The 16,025-nt window shown below is 38.4% G+C and overlaps 1 protein-coding gene across 6 annotated transcripts in view; it reads left to right on the plus strand.

Moving 5' to 3' along the window:
- The window catches only part of AKT3 (AKT serine/threonine kinase 3), a 359,588-nt gene that overhangs the window by 29,359 nt on the left and 314,204 nt on the right, over positions 1–16,025 (plus strand). The window contains exon 1 of one of the 6 annotated variants that reach the window (XM_054550231.2): positions 1,226–1,344. The exons of 4 other annotated variants lie outside the window; for them this stretch is intronic. The gene's annotated coding sequence lies outside the window, so the exon portion shown is untranslated. Of the gene's footprint in view, positions 1–1,225; positions 1,345–12,656; positions 15,382–16,025 lie in introns of those variants that run through there. One more of the 6 variants, XM_054550217.2, reaches the window with a different exon arrangement.

Consider the following 16,025-nt stretch of genomic DNA (forward strand, 5'->3'; position numbering starts at 1 on the left):
ACTCTTTAAGGAAACTTTTATTATGTTTTGATTATATAAATCATTTACAAAGTCAGTTTATTGTCCAGATGTTACCAGTTTACGTTCCTAGCGCTAATACGTGAAGGTTTCTACTTTCTTATACCGTAGCCATTGCTGGGTGTTATTCTTTCTAGTTTTTGCCATTTTATTGCTGTTTTATTTTACATTTCTTTGTTACTGAGGTTTAACGTTGCTTAAATGAATTATTATTCTTGTTCTTAGTTAAGTTTTAAATATGAGGCCTATCCTTAAACAGGTATAAATTTTATGTTCTTATTTATTGGTAAGAGCTTTTTGTGTATTGAGAATACTTTTATTTGATTAATCTTTTTTGTTGTGAATATTTTTCTAGTTTGAATATACCTTTTAATGTTACGGTATATTTTTGCCTTGTAAAATTTTTTAGTTGTTAAGTAGTTTAATATGTCAGACTTTTCCCATTCAAGGAGACCATTGAGGTCATACTTATAAACTGTTCACCTTTTTCCTTTGAGCATCATTATGATGAAAACATTTTGTATTATCTAAGTAATATATTCTCCTTTAAAAGAGCCAAGCAGTAAATATATAGGGTATGGTGTGATTCCTTTCTTCCATATTCTTTCTCAGAAATAACCACTGCCAAGTATGTCATGCCAAAATAAAGCTAAAATTTTTAAGAAGTACTTAAGAACTAGAAGAAAATGCCAAATTATAGGTAGTATTAGCCCTTGTCAAGAGATTCGGCAGGGACAGGAAGGGGGATAATTAAGAAAATGAGACTTTTACACTTTATTCTGTGTAAACATTGCATCTTTCTGTTTTGCCTCACATTACATAAATGATACCGTAATCACTTACTATGTCTTGGAGATTTATCCATGCCATGGGAACCTGGAACTCAAAAAAGAAAAAAGTGACTAGTTTGACTTAACCTGCTCTTAGTGAATCTATTCTTACTTCTTGTCCATCTGCAATTTCAAAGTACATCTGATGCTTGAAACAACACAGGAGTTAGGGGCACAGACCACCTGCACAGTCAAAAATGCGCATATCACTTTTGACTCCCTTACAACTTAACTATTAATAGCTTGCTGTTGACTGGAAGCCTCGCTGATAACATAAACAGTCTATTAACACACATTTTATATATAATGTACTGTATTTTTACAATGAAGTAAGAAAAAATGTTATTAAGAAAATGTATTTATTTTTCATCAAGGGGAAGTGGATCATCATAAAGGTCTTCATCCTTGATGTCTTCAAGTCAAGTAGGCTGAAGAGGAAGAGAAAGGGTTGGTATTGCTATCTCAGGAGTGGCTGAGGCAGAAGGAACAAATCCAGGTACAAGTGGAGTCATTCAGTTAAACCCATGTTATTAAGGGTCAGCTGTACCTATATATGTCATTTGAGCGTAATGGTTAAGAGGATGGGACTGAATTCCAAATCCTGGCTTTGCCATTTGTTAGTGTCTGTGGGCAAAATCCTTAATCTGTCTTAAATTTCTCATCTGTAAAATGGAGATGATAAAAGTGGCTACTTTATATGGGTGTAAGAATCCAAGCTCATAATGTGTGATTAGCTCTTATCAGACTGCATGGGACATATTAAATAGTAAATAACTAATCTGTAGAATATTACTAGTTTGACATCAACTTTACTAATATTTAGTATTTAACTCACCCATTGTTTACTTCTATATAGACAGTCAGGATACTTGCCCTTTTAAGTTTTTTTTTTGGTTGTTGTTGTTGTTGTTGTTTTTAAAAAATTATTCAAATGCTTTTACATTGATCAAAAATCACTGATGCTGACCGGAACTCAAAGTGATAATCTACTTGCTAACTATCAATATCAACGTTTTCATTATGATATTTCTCTTTGGAGAAGACCACTGTAAAAGAGGAGTTGATCAGTATTCCTTTCCTGTCAACTGACCTTCATGTTGTACTCTCTTCCTCAGGCTTCATCTTTCATAATTTAAAAACTCATGTTTGTCTGTAGTAATTACAAAAATTCATTATAGGATTTCCAAGTTCTAATAGTTGTTTTCTAGATTTGGTCTTCATTATGATACTGCTTCTATATTTTTCAACACTTTTTCTTAAATGAAATAGTACTAAAGCAACAAGTACATACATACATTTTTTTCCTCTCACTCAGGATTGGGTAAGGCCAAATAGTCATATTTTAATTCTTTGGTTAAACTTTATGATTAAAAATGCTTGCTGTATAAGAACACTAATTTCCTTATCTTACACAGTTAGGAGCTAAGACATTTCCATCTAAAATTCCTGGGTCAAGAAATAGAGGCTTAAGTGTATTTTTTTTAATGTAGAATACAAACCAGTAGAAAAGTTAAAAATGAAAATGAAAGTAACAAAAATTGGGAAGAAAGGGCAGAGGGTATCTTAATTTCTCAATCTTTATAGTAAGAAGTCAGTTGATGTGGTTAATAGGTGATAAATCAAGAAACATCCACAATGCCAAAAGTATTAAAAGTGGCTGTTTTTGAGAAGTGGAATGGAGAATGAGGGCTTGTGTATATGTGGTCCTGTGTGTATGGGAATGGTGGAAGAGATACTTTTATTTTTGAGTCTTACATGCTTTTATGTACTACTGAGTTATCACTTTCTACCTGTATTAGTTAATAAAACATCCTACAGGATTCCAGTTTATAAAGATAAAAGCATACTTTTATATGTTGATATATGTATAAAAATGAATTGGATGGAAATATACCAAAATATTATAAGTGGTTATTTCTGGGTATTGAGTTTTTTCCTTCCTTATATTATTTTGTATTTTGTAAAATTTCTAAAATGCATGTATTTTATTAATTTATATAAAAAATTATTAAGAGAAGTTATTTAGGACTTCCTAACATTTAATTTAATTTGTCCCGGGTTTAATTTGTCACACTTATTTGGCATTAGAATGTTTGCTTTTTATTTGTACAATTACTAGAACTTTTTTAAATTAAAGGAATTGTACATCATAGTCTTTGCATGCTTAGTAAGGTTGGCATTCTGCTGAAAATAACAGAAAACCTAGCGAACAGTAACAACAAAAAAGGACATTTTCTTTTTTTCCACTGAAGGGTATAGGTGGGCGGTTATAGTTAGCAGATCAGGATAGAATCATCAAAGATTGAAGCTATCTCTGGTCCATCACCGTTACCTTGTTTGCTTTTCATATACTTGTTGCTTCAAGGTTTCAAGATGGCTGTGGTAATGGGCATTACATCTCTGTTGAAGGCAGTCAAATGGGAGATGGCTGGCGTCAGCCACACTGTGGTCCCTTATGTTAGGAATGCAAAAGCTTTCTCCGAAGCTCGCTATCAGACTTACTTTTCCAGAACTAGGTTATGTGCCACTCCTAGCTGTTAGAAAGTGAATATTTGGCTTTCAATTTCTGTAGCAGGAGATGGCAAGAGTAAAGGGGTTTGGTAATTGATGTTGTGTTAGACAACCAGCAGTCTGCTACAAAAAGTTTTGGCAAATATAACTAATGTTTGTACTTCAGTTCTCAATCAGATACCCAGGAGAGACAGTAGCCTTTCTAGAGGTCAGATTGAAAATTTGACACACCAACATTCTCTAAAATTTACCCTTGTCGCGGGTTATTCTGAAATGTAGCCATATTGTCTGGTCCTAGGAGTACTAGGTTTATGCTCCTTTCTTTTTTTTTTTTTTTTTTTTTTTTTTTTTTGAGATGAAGTCTCGCTCTGTCGCCCGGGCTGGAGTGCAGAGGTGCGATCTCGGCTCACTGCAACCTTTGTCTCCCGGGTTCAAGTGATTCTCCTGCCTCAGCCTCCCAAGTACCTGGGATTACAGGCACCCGCCACAACACCTGGCTAATTTTTGTATTTTTAGTAGAGATGGGTTTCGCCATGTTGGCTAGGCTGACCTCGAACTCCTGACCTCAGGTGATCCGCCCGCCTTGGCCTCCCAAAGTGCTGGGTTTACAGGTGTGAGCCACCGCGCCTGGCTATGCTCCCTTCTTAAAAAAAAGATAGTTTTGGTATCCTGAAGTGATAATGAATTATGGGGTATGTTTGGTAAATTATTTCAATTAGTTTTATTCCCCTTGTAGAATCCAAATTCGTGTTTCTAGCCGGTAATCTGAGGATTGTGAATTTTTAATGTAACAAGTCAATTATGTAAGGGTTTTCATTTTTGTTTTTAAGTTACAGTATGCGATGAAACGGATAGTCACAGGTTTTATAGCTTATGACTCCACCTCTACCAACCCAAATAATGGTCAGCCAAAAATATCCAAATTACATAGTTTGAAGTATTAGGTGTTTTAGTTACTTGGATTGTCTTAAATCCACATATTTTAATGGTTATTATCCCTCATTTTCTTATTCCTCTGTCACTGACTCCTTTTAAAATACTTTATGATGCAGATTTGAATAGTTGTCATTGTGATTTTTTTTTTTTTTAAGTTCTGGGATGCATGTGCAGGACATGCAGGTTTGTAACATAAGTAAACGTGTGCCATGGTGGTTTGCTGCACCTGTCAACCCATCATTTAGGTATTAAGCCCAACATGCATTAGCTATTTATCCTGATGCTCTTTCTCCCCTCATCCCTGACAGGCCACAGTGTGTGTTGTTCCCCTCCCTGTGTCCATGTGTTCTCATTGTTCAGCTCCTACTTAGAAGTGAGAACATGTGGTATTTGGTTTTCTGTTCCTGTGTTAGTTTGCTGAGGATAATGGCTTCCTGCTCCATCCATGCCCCTGCAAAGGACATGATCTTGTTCCTTTTTAGGGCTATATAGTATTCCATGGTGTATATGTACCACATTTTCTTTATTCAGTCTATCATTGATGGCCATTTGGGTTGATTCCATGTCTTTGCTATCAGGAATAGTGCTGCAATGAACATACACCTGCATGTATCTTTATAATAGATTGATTTATATTCCTTTGGATATATACCCAGTAATGGGATTGCTGGGTCAAATGGTATTTCTGGTTCTAGGTCTTTGAGGAATAGCCACACTATCTTCCACAATGGTTGAACTAATTTGCTTTCCCACCAATGGTGTAAAAGTGTTCCTCTTTCTCCACAGCCTCACTAGCATCTGTTGTTTCTTGACATTTTAATAATTGCCATTCTAACTGGTGTGAGATGGTATCTCCTTGTGATTTTGATTTGAATTTCTCGAATGATCAGTGATGTTGAGCTTTTTTTTTCATGTTTGTTGGCTGCATGTATGCCTTCTTTTGAAAAGTGTCTGTTTATGTTCTTTGCCCACTTTCGAATAAGGTTTTTTTTGTCTTCTAAATTTGTTTAACGTCTTTGTAGATTCTGAATATTAGCTCTTTGTCAGGTGGATAGATTGCAAAAATTTTCTCCCTGTACGTTGTCTGTTCACTCTGATGATAGTTTCTTTTGCTGTGCAGAAGCTCTTTAGTTTAATTAGATCCCATTCATCAATTTTTGCTTTTGTTGCAATTGGTTTTGACGTTTTCATCATGAAAATTTTGCCCATGCCTATGTCCTGAATGGAATCGCCTAGATTTTCTTCTAGAGTTTTTATAGTTTTGGGTTTTATGTTTAAGTCTTTAAATCTGTATTGAGTTAATTTTTGTGTATGATGTAAGGAAGGGGCCCAGTTTCAATTTTCTGCATATGGCTAGCCAGTTCTCCTAGCATCATTTGTTAAATAGGGAATCCTTTCCCCATTGCTTGTTTTTGTCAGGTTTGTCAAAGATCAGATGGTTGTAGACCTGTGGTCTTATATCTGAGATTTCTATTTTGTTCCCTTGGTCTATGTGTCTGTTTCGGTACCAGTACCATGCTGTTATGGTTTCCGTAGCCATGTAGTATAGTTTGAAGTCAGGTAGTGTGATGCCTCCAGCTTTGTTCTTTTTGCTTAGGATTGTCTTGGCTATTCAGGCTCTTTTTTGGTTCCATATGAATTTTAAAGTAGTTTTTTCTTATTCTGTGAAGAAACTCAATGGTAGTTCAATGGGAATAGTATTGAACCTATAAATTATTTTGGGCAGTATGACCATTTTCACGATATTGATTCTTCTTATCCATGAGCATGGGATGTTTTTCTATTTGTTTGTGTCCTCTCTGATTTCCTTGAGTTCTCCTTGAAAAGATCCTTCACTTCCCTTATTAGCTCTATTCCTATGTATTTTATTCTCTTTGTAGCAATTATGAATGGGAGTTCCTTCATGATTTGGCTCTCTGCTTGTCTGTTGTTGGTGTACAGGAATGCTTGTGATTTTTACACATTGATTTTATATCCTGAGACTTTGCTGAAGTTGCTTATTAGCTTAAGAAGCTTTTAGGCTGAGATGATGGGATTTTCCAGATACAGGGTCATGTCATCTGCAAACAAGACAGTTTGACTTCCTCTCTTCCTGTTTGAATACACTTAATTTCTCTCTCTTGCATGATTGCCTTGGCCAGAACTTCCAATACTATGTTAAATAGGAATAGTGGGAGAGGGCATCCTTGTCTTGTGCCAGTTTTCAAGGGGAATGTTTCCAACTTTTGCCCATTCAGTAAGATACTGGCTGTGATTTTATCATAAATGGCTTGTATTATTTAGAGCTATGTTCCATAAATACCTAATTTATTGAGAGTTTTTAACATTAAGGAATGTTGAATTTTATTAAAGGCCTTTTCTGAGTCTTTTGAGATAATCATGTGGTTTTGTTTTTAGTTCTTTTGATGTAATGAATTATGTTTATTAATTTGCATATGTTGAACCAGCGTTGCATCCTGGGAATGAAGCTGACTTGATCGTGGTGAATAAGCTTTTTGATGTGCTGCTGGATTCACTTTGCCAGCGTTTTATTGAGGATTTTTGCATTAATGTTCATCAGGGATATTGGCTGAAGTTTTGTTTTTTGTTTCATCTCTCCTGGGTTTTGGTATCAGGTTGTTGCTGGCCTCATAAAATAAGTTAGGGAGAAGTCCTTCCTTTTCAATTGTTGGGAATAGTTTCAGAAGAAGTGGTACTAGCTCCTCTTTGTACCTCTGGTAGAATTCAGCTGTAAATCCATCTGGTCCTGGGCTTTTTTTGGTTAGTATGCCATTTATTACTGCCTCAATTTCAGAACCTGTATTGGTCTATTTCTGGATTCAACTTCTTCCTGGTTCAGTCTTGGGAGGGTGTATGTATCCAGGAATTTATCCATTTCTTCTAGACTTTCTAGTTTATTTGCATAGAGGTGTTTATAGTATTCTCTGATGGTAGTTTGTGTTTCTGTGGGGTCAGTGGTGATGTGGTGATATCCCCTTTATCATTTTTTATTGAATCTATTTGATTCTTCTCTCTTTTCTTCTTTATTAATCTAGCTGGCGTTCTATCTATTTTATGAATTTTTTCAAAAAACCAGCTCCTGGATTTGTTTTTTTTTTTTTTTGAAGGGTTTTTAGTGTCTCTGTCTCCTTCAGCTCTGCCCTGATCTCGGTTATTTCTTGTCTTCTGCTAGCTTTGTGGTTTGTTTGCTCTTGTTGCTCTAGTTCTTTTAGTTGTGATGTTAGGTTGTCAACTTGAGATCTTTCTAATATTTTGATGTGGTCATTTAGTGCTATAAATTTCCCTCTTAACACTGCTTTAGCTGCATCCCAGAGATTCTGGTACATTGTCTCTTTGTTCTCATTGATTTCAAGGAACTTCTTGATTTCTGCTTTAATTTCATCATTTACCCAGGAGTCATTCAGGAGCAAGTTATTCAATTTCCATGTAGTTGTGTGGTTTTGAGTGAGTTTCTTAATCTTGAGTTCTGATTTGATTGTGCTGTTGTCTGAGAGACTGTTAGGATTTCAGTTTTCCTGCATTTGCTTAGAAGTGTTTTACTTCCAATTATGTGATTGATTTTAGAGTACGTGCCATGTGGCACCAAGAAGAATGTATGTTCTGTTGTCTTTGGGTGGAGAGTTCTATAGATATCTATCAGGTCCAGTTGATCCAGAGCTGAGTTCAGGTCCTGAATATCCTTGTTAATTTTCTGTCTTGATGATCTATCTAATATTGATGGTGGGGTGTTAATAAAAGTCTCCCACTGTTATTGTATGGGAGTCTTAGTCTCTTTTTAGGTCTCTAAGAACTTGTTTTATGAATCTTGATGCTCCTATATTGGGTGCATATATATTTAGGATGGTTAGTTCTTCTTGTTGATTTAATCCCTTTAACATTATGTAATGTCCTTTGTCTTTTTTGATCTTTGTTGGTTTAAAGTCTGTTTTGTCAGAAACTAGGATTGCAACCTCTGCTTTTTACTGCTTTCCATTTGCTTGGTAAATTTTCCTCCACTCCTTTGTTTTGAGCTTATGTGTGTCTTTGCCCATGAGATGGGTCTCTTGAATACAGCACACTGATGGGTCTTGACTGTTTATGCAGCTAGCCATTCTGTGTCTTTTAATTGGGACATTTGGCCCATTTACATTTAAGGCTAATACTGTTATTTGTAAATTTGATTCTGTCATCACGATGTTAGCTGGTGGTTTTGCAGATGTGTTGATGTAGCTGTTTCGTAGTGTCATTGGTCTTTGTATTTCAGTGTATTTTTGCAGTGGCTGGTAATGGTTTTTCCTTTTCATATTTAGTCTTCCTTTAGGAGCTCTTGCAAAGCAGGCCTGGTGGTGGTGAATTCTCTCAGCATTTGCTTGTGTGAAAAGGATTTTATTTTTCCAAACTAAGCCTATGAAGCTTAGTTTGGCTGGACATGAAATTCTGGGTTGGAAATTTTTTTCTTAATGTTGAATATTGGTCCCCAATCTCTTTTAGCTTGTAGGGTTTCTGCTGAGAAGTCTGCTGTTTGTCTGATGGGCTTCCCTTGTAGGTGACCTGGCCTTTCTCTCTGGCTGCTTTTAACATTTTTTCTTTGATTTTTGACCTTGGAGAATCTGATGACTGTGTGTCTTGAGGTTGATCTTCTCATGGAGTATCTTACTGGAGTTCTCTGGATTTCCTGAATTTGAATGTTGGCCTGTCTTATTAGGTTGGGGAAGTTCTCCTGGATGATATCCTGAAGTATATATTCCAACTTGGTTCCATTTTCCCCATCTCTTTCAGGTACCCTAATCAGTCATAGATTTGGTCTTCTTACATAGTCCCATAGTTCTCAGAGGTTTTCTTTGTTCCTTTTCATTCCTTTTTCTCTAATCTTGGGAAGATAGTCTTCAAGCTCTGAAATTCTTTCCTCCGCTTGGTCTCTTTGGCTATTTGTACTTGTGGTTGCATTGTGAAGTTCTCGTGTTGTGTTTTTCAGTTCTATTGGGTCATTATGTTTCTCTCTAAACTGGTTATTCTGGTTAACAGCTCCTGTAATGTTTTATCATGGTTCATAGCTTCTTTGCATTGGGTTTGAACATGCTCCTTTAGCTCAGTGAAGTTTGTTATTACCCACCTTCTGAAGTCTACTTCTGTCAGTTCATCTAAGCGTTCATCTAGTTGTGTGCCCTTGCTAGAGAGGTGTTGTGATCATTTGGAGGAGAAGAGGCAGTCTGGATTTTGGGTTCTCGATGTTTTTTTTGTTGATTCTTTCTTATCTTCATGGGTTTATCCAGCTTCGATCTTTGAGGCTGCTGAGCTTTAGATGGCGTTTTTGTGGGGACTTTTTTGTTGATGCTGCTGTTGTTGCTTTCTGTTAGTTTCTCTTTTAACAGTTAGGGCTGGGTGTGATGGCTCACGCCTGTAATCCCAGCACTTTGGGAGGCCGAGGCAGGCGGATCATGAGATCAGGAGATCGAGACCATCCTGGCTAACACAGTGAAACCCTGTCTCTACTAAAAAATACAAAAAATTAGCTGGGCGTGGTGGCATGCGCATATAGTCCCAGCTACTCAGGAGGCTGAGGCAGGAGAATTGCTCGAACCTGGGAGGCGGAGGTTGCAGTGAGCCAAGATGGTGCCACTGCACTCCAGCCTGAGTGACAGAGCAAGACCCCATCTCAAAACAAAACAAAAACAGGCCTCTCTCCCATAGGGCTGCTGCAGTTTGCTGGGGGCCCATTCCAGACCCTATGCGCTTGGATCCCTCCCACACCTGGAGGTGTCACCAGTTGGGGCTGCAGAACAGCAAAGATGGCTGCCTACTCCTTCCTCTTTGATTTCTGTCCCAGAGGGGCACCGACCTGATGCCAGCAGGAATGCTCCTATATAAGGTGTCTGGTGACCCCTGTTGAGGCGGGGGGGTCTCTCTCAGTCAGGAGGCACAAGATCCAGGACCTGCTTGATGAAATCGTCCAGCTATCCCTTGGCGGAGGGGATGCACTGTGCTGGGGATTGTCGCACTCCTCTGGACTACCTGGATTCCTCAGAGCCAGCAGGGGGAAAGACTAAGTCTGCTGATCCACAGAGACAGCGACTGCCTCTCCCCGTAGGGGCTGAGTCCCAGGGAGAGCAGAGTTCTATTCCTAAACCCCTGCTGGAGTTGCTAAAATTCCTGCAGGGAGGCCCTGCCCAGTGAGGAAGGATGGGTCAGGATCTGGCCTAAAGAGGCAGTCTGGCCACAGTCTGCCACAGCCGGTGTCCTTTGCTGTGGGGAATTTCTCCTGGGTCCAAGCCGTCCAGTCTCCCTGGCACCAGCAGGGAAAAAACGGCGAACTGGAGCTACAGTGTTGGCTGCTGCCCTTCCGGAGCTCAGTCAGCTTAGGCAGCAGGCAGCTGCAGTGATGGCTGCTCTCCCTTCCCTGGGGAGCTTAGTCATCTTGGACAGCAGGCAGCCGCAGTGATGACGGTGGCCCCTTTCCCTGGGAATTCGGTAGTCTTAGGCGTTCTCCAGTTGAGTGGCCGCCAAGCATCTGCACAGCTCTGTGCTTGGGACCCAAGGCCCTGGTGGCATCAGCTCATGAGGGGGATATCCTGACCTGACCCACGGGTTGCACAGATCTGTGGAAAAAACATGGTTTCCCGGGTAGGGTAGCACAGTTACTCACTGCCTCCCTTGGCTGGGGGTGGGAGCTCCCCTTGCTCCATTGTGGCTCCCATGTGGGCCATTGCATCACCGTTCTTTTCCTCACTCTCCATGGGTCGCGCCAACTGCTTAGTCAGTCCCAGTGAGCGAACCTGGATACCTCTGTTGCTGGTGCAGGATTCACTGGCCGGTTTTGTTCTTGGTGGGAGCCTCTGGCCATAGCTGTTTCTAGTTGGCCATCTTGGCGCCTGTCATTGTGATTTTTATGGACTTCTGCATAACATATTGCTGAATAAAATTATCAAATTAGACTTGTTTAAAAAATTTAAGTCTTAATTGTTTTCATCAATTGTTGGGTAAACTTTATGTTAAGTTTTCTTACCAGTTAGAGATACTATATTTATTGAACCCAAGCCATTTTTTCTTAGTCCAAAAAAGTGTTATTGCCTTATACTCTTGAGGAGTAAAAAATTGTTCTTGTAAATGAGCATGTTTGTATCTAGTTTTTGGACAAACTAATTTCTTTATTTACTTCTAGCGAAATATGTGCCAGAAACTGGGATGTGTGAGATACTGAGATGAAGAAACACTTGCCCTCATGGAGTCTAGAGTCTAGTGGGGAAAAAAGACTTCAAGATGAGTCAGTTTCCTCATTGATAAAATGGGGGTAATAGTACCTATCTACCTCATGAAGGTTATTGTGAGGATTAACTGAATTAAATTATGTAATAATGACTTAGAATTTTGCCAGGTACGTAGTAAGTGTTCCATAAATGTTGGCTGCTGTTATTATTTCTGCAAAATCGAGATTTGTATAAAGTGCTGTGGAAGTGCACACTAAGCAGGTGTTGACTTACTAGAAAGTTAGGGGAGTGATCCCATTTTAATCTGCTCTCAATCCTACTTCATAGTTTCCTTGTGCATAGTAAGTCCTCAAAAACTGTTGGATGAATGAATGAAGCAAAGAATAAGAATATACTTACCTAAGTGGGATTGTTAAGACAGTTTCTTTAAACATCTTAAAATAGATGTCAATAAAATTTGAAGATGCAATATTACAATTTAGCATTTATCTTCCATGTCTGAGTTAATTCATGGATAGAATTTAGAATATTTTTTCAAGTAAGTAAATAATGGAAGATAGTTTAAGAAATAAAAAAGCTATTACTTTCAGCCAGGTTTTTGAAACAAGCTGGGTTTTCAAACTGTTTGTTTGTTTGCTTATTTATTTATTTGAGACAGAGTCTCACTCTATCACCCATTCTGGAGTGCAGTGGCGCAATCTCGGCTCACTGCAACCTCTGCCTTCTGGGTTGAAGCGATTCTCCTGTCTCAGCCTCCTCAGTAGCTGGGACTACAGCCATGGGCCACCACGCCTGGCTAATTTTTGCATTTTTAGTAGAGATGAGCTTTCACCATGTTGGCCAGGCTGGTCACAAACTCCTGAACTCAAGTGATTCGCCTGCCTCAGTTTCCCAAAGTGCCGGGATTACAGGCATGAGCCACCATGCCTGGCCTCAAACAGTTTAAAAGATTATTTTCTGGCAGGGTCTTGAAATACAAATATCTTATACTACAGACTACATATATTATTCATATATTTTGGCAGTGTCATGTTGTTGTAGATCATTATAGCTACATCAATTACCAGTGCTGTGTAATGGACTACCCCAATGTTTATTGCCTTAAAACAACAATTTATCCTTTTTTCATGATTCTGTGGTTTGAGTCCATGGTTCTCTGGGAGATGTCACCTAGAGTCATTCCTGTGGGTGCACTTAGAAGGGTAGCCGCACTGAATTGAAGGATGATAGAATGGTTTATTCCCATATTTGGGTCCTTGGTGCTTGAATGTTGGCTCATAGTGCCTCAGTTCTCCTCCATGTTGCCTCTCTCTAGCAGGACATCCTGGATGACTTTAGAGCATGTTACTAACTTCTAAAAATGGAAGCCACCAGTTCTTCTAAAGACTAGTTGCAGAAGTGGCAGATCATTGTTCCAATACATTTTATTCGTGCAACAAGTCACAAGATTCACCAGCTCAGATTCAAGAGGAGGAGAAATGGAGTCCATCTCCTCATAGGAAGAATGATAAGGAATATGTGGCCTCCTGTAATCCACCATGGTAGCATAGCACGTTATTATCTTTGATTAGACGTTTGTAGCCTATCCTCCTTATCTGTCCTTTCTCCCCTTGTAAGTTTTATGTTTTATCTTTTTGTCCTTAATTTTCCATGAATATTTATAGTTTGTCTTCTGTTTCACTGGTTCAGATTTCTATTCTCTTGATACAGTTTCTTTCTACAGTGGATTTTTGTTCTGCCTTTGTGTTGTTTTACTTTGCCTATATGCTTTTCTTATCTTTTCTAGTTTACTAGTCATGTATCCTACATTTTAGATGCCTTTTCTTGATATCATTTAATTTTAACTTTATGTAATCTATTTAAAAATTTTTCTCAGAATATAAATAATAGTTGCAGTGGTAGAACTAAAGGTAGTGTCAGAAACAGTAGGGTGGTGCCTACCATGTTATGTTAGTGACCCTGTGTCTTTGGTTTGGGGATCTAGTGGAACATGACCAGCTATCCCCTTTTGCCTGAGATACCCTCAGCTTTTGATCATCGCTACTGAGTTTTTACATGTTTTAGTGAAACTATGAATTACTCAAATGTTGTGATTTAAAATGTGGTAGATAAGCTGTTGATATGCTAGTTCAAAAAGCAATTCAAACTGCTGTGTGACCTAGAAAAACACCATCTTGACCCATCTAAAGGTGGAATGGCCATTAAGCTCCTATTCCCACCAGAAATGGAGTTATAAGCCAAAAACTATCTTGAACTTTTCCATCATGTGAGCAAGCCATAGTAGAAACCAAATAGGGTCTTCTGATGACTACATCCTTTGCTAACATATTGTCTGCAATTTCATGACCCTGGTGCAGAACCATCCAGCTAAGTCACTCCTTTCCCACAGAAACTGTATAATAAAACCTTATTGTATTGAAAATGCTAATTTTGGGGGTAATTATAGCAATAGATAATAGAGATTTTGAGCAGGGCACATTGGCACACAGCTGTAACCCCAGCACTTTGGGAGGCTGAGGTGGGTGGATCACTTGAGCTCAGGAGTTTAAGATCAGCATGGGCAAGATGGTCAAACCTCATCTCTACAAAAAAACAAACAAACAAAAAAACTAGCTGGGCGTGGTGGTGCACACCTGTGGTCCCAGCTACTTGGGAGATTGAGGTGGGAGGATCGCTATCTCTAAGTTCTTGAGCCTGGGAGGCGGGGGTTGCAGTGAGCTAAGATTGTGCTACTGCCCTCCATCCTGAGTGACAGAGTGAGATCCTGCCAAAAAAAAAAAAAAGCAATATAGATTTTGGCATCAGAGTGGTTTTGTTTTGTTGTAACAAAAATGTAGTACTGTCTTTTGAATTTGGAAGTGGCTACAGGCTTGAAGGATTTTGAAGCATTAGTGAAAGCATGTAGAGCCTTGAGTTGACTGTTAGTAGAAGTTTGATGTAGAAGTAGAAGCCTTTGAGAAGGCTTTGCTTGAGGCCTTAAAGGAAAGTGAGAAAAATATTAACGGAAACAGGAGGAAAGGGGATCCTTGTTCTGTGGTGGCAGAAAGTTTAGCAACTCTGTCATGTGCAATAAGATGGAAAATAGAAAAATGTAACCTATGAATGAAGTGATTTAGCTAAGGAGATTTCTTATCAGAATGTTGAAGAAGCTACCTGGTTTCTTCTTGCTACTTATATATAAAATGTAAAAGGAGAGAGATAAGCGAAATGAAATACTGTTAAAGAAAAAAGAGCAGGGAACTGTAGGGCTTGAAAATTCCCAGCCTCTTCAATATGATCATTGATACTAAAATTAAGAAATGGATTCTAGAAAAGATCCAATCTAGGACACTCATGGGAAAACATGATCTACAGATCAAGCTGAAGATGTGACTTTAATGTCCTTTAAGACCTTAGAAATATCCAGGTGTTTTGAAGTTGTGACTTTAAAGTCCTTTCAGATCTTAGAAAGATCCAAAGTGTTGCCTCAAAACACCTGCTGGATTTCAGAATTGCTGTGGGTCAGTGACTCCCACGCACCTCCTAATTGTCCTTTGTTTGAACAGGAGTGCTGATCATAGTTTTGCTATGCCTTTTGCATCACTGGTCTTGAATTCCTGACCCAACAGAAACTGTGAGATCATAAAGGCTTATTGTTATTTTAAAGCACTGAGTTTTGTGGTAATCTGTTATGCAGTGATAGATAGCTAATGGAGTGACAGTTAAGTTGAATTTGGGAGGCTGATAAGATGGCAGCCTTGCAACAGAGGCAGGTAGTGGGGTTGGGGGAGAACATCTGATGCAGAGTAAAAATAAGATCTCTGATTCCAAAGGTCATGAATTGTTAGATCATGGGATGACTGTGTATCATTGGAAGATGTAAGCTCAAGAATATTCATGAATATATGTTCTATTAAACATTGGTAAGAAGAGTTTTCTGACCAATAATTATTTCTAAGAACTACAAGATTTTATGTGTAGAATGAGGAAGAATTTTTTCCATTTGTTTTATACTTAGATTGTGAAGTTATGTTGGCATAGCTTATATTCTCAGGTTAGTTTATTTATTTTGTAAAAGTATTTAAAATAAATGTTAGATATAATAGGGTTCTATACTTAATCTAAACTAAATCTCTTCAAGATAAGCTCCTCTATCAATTTACTAATATTTACAGTGATTGGAAAGAAGAGAAAATTACTTTCACTTTTAACTTTTTATTTTGAAGATTTAAAAATATATAGAAAAGCTGAATGTATTGTGTTCATGAGCACAAAAATATCCTTAACATTTTGTCACATTTGCTTTACATATATTTAAAAATTTTATTTTGTGACCTGATCTCACTCTGTTGCTTAGGCTGGAGTGGATCAAAGCTCAGTGCAGCCTCTAACTCCTGGGCTCAAGCGATCCTCCTGTATGAGCCTCCCAAGTAGCTGGGACTACAGGTGTGCACCACCACCTGGCTAATGTTTTAATTTTTAAGAGATGAGGTCTCCCTAGATTGTCCAGGCTAATCTTGACCTCCTTGGCTCAAGTGATCCTCCTGCCTTGGCCTCCGAAAATGCT

The sequence above is a fragment of the Pongo abelii genome, chromosome 1 (genome assembly GCF_028885655.2).
Source record: "Pongo abelii isolate AG06213 chromosome 1, NHGRI_mPonAbe1-v2.0_pri, whole genome shotgun sequence".
Lineage (NCBI taxonomy): Eukaryota > Metazoa > Chordata > Mammalia > Primates > Hominidae > Pongo > Pongo abelii.